Source organism: Calidris pugnax, unplaced genomic scaffold, assembly GCF_001431845.1.
Source record: "Calidris pugnax isolate Ruff unplaced genomic scaffold, ASM143184v1 scaffold2635, whole genome shotgun sequence".
Taxonomy (NCBI): domain Eukaryota; kingdom Metazoa; phylum Chordata; class Aves; order Charadriiformes; family Scolopacidae; genus Calidris; species Calidris pugnax.
The window spans coordinates 1-1,182 of NW_015092707.1; the positions used below are offsets into that span (position 1 = coordinate 1).

A 1,182-nucleotide genomic window follows, 5' to 3' on the forward strand; every position below is an offset into this window, starting at 1 on the left:
GGAGAAAAGCCTTTACCAAAGCTTTGGTCTGGAAAAATTTCATCCCTGAGAAAAAAAAAAATACATCAGGAGGGCGTAGATGGAGAGAAATGTCCCTCACCCTCCCTCTGACCTCTTGTTTCTCCTTCTCTCCTGCTTCCCTCCCCGTCAGCAGACATGACCCTGGATCCAGACACGGCCAACCCCCACCTCATTCTTACCAAGGAACAGAGGAGCGTGAGGTGGGATGAAACGCCCCAGAATTGTCCCAACACCCCCCAGAGATTTGACACCTACTGCTGGTGTTGGGTCGAGAAGTCTTCACGGCGGGGAGGCGCTACTGGGAGGTGCAACGGGGGACCAGGGGATTTTGGGCTGTGGGGGTGGCAAGAGATTCTGCGTGGAGAAAGGGTTGGATTAGCCTCCACCCATCCCAAGGGATTTGGGCCCTTGGCATCTGCAGGGACAGGCTTCAAGCTTTCACCTCCTTCCAAACAGTTCAGCCTCGGAAGGGGAGGCCAAGGACCATCCGGGTCTCCCTTGGTAACAAAAAGGGACACGTGGTTTTCTTCCATGCCCATAACGAGACACCTTGGCTTTAGCTTTTCCTCTGATTTCTTTCAATGGAGAGAAAATCCTGTTGTTCTTCTGGGTTTGGGAGTCCAGGATCCGGCTGGTTCCCTGAGAGAGCGAGATGGACATGGCATGCTCTGGGCAAGCCTTTGGTCTGATGCAGGAAACCACACTGTATTTTGTGACTCAGTGGCCCATACCAAATAAAGGGGATCAAACGATTCTCGATCTCCACCTTGAATCTCATTCTCATGGTGTTTTGAAGAGCAGGAGATTGAGAAAGGGTCACTTTGGGCGGATATTTTAACATTTGGGTGCCCTCCATGATTTCCCCAGGGAATCTCACCCTGGGAGGAGCAGGAGAAGGAAGCCCAGGATTTGGGCAACAACCCCTGGGGACACCCCTTTCAAAGATTAGACCCCTCCTGCTCTTCTCCCACCCTTTCCAACTTCTCCTTACCTTGACGATCCACCGTGTTGACTCTTGACGGAGACTGATGATGCTTCTGCAAGACTGGAGAAGCTGGCTCTGGTTCTGTTTTTTGTTTTTTGTTTTTGTTTTTTTTTTTTCCTGTTAGAACCTGAGAAAACAGTGCTGTGTCACCAGCAGCCCGGAAATTCCTGGTGGTT

The 1,182-nt window shown here is 51.2% G+C and overlaps 1 pseudogene; it reads left to right on the forward strand.

The window, feature by feature from the left end:
• The first annotated feature begins 156 nt into the window (after positions 1–156).
• On the forward strand, positions 157–740 carry LOC106900552 (annotated as a pseudogene).
• Positions 741–1,182: the final 442 nt, after the last annotated feature.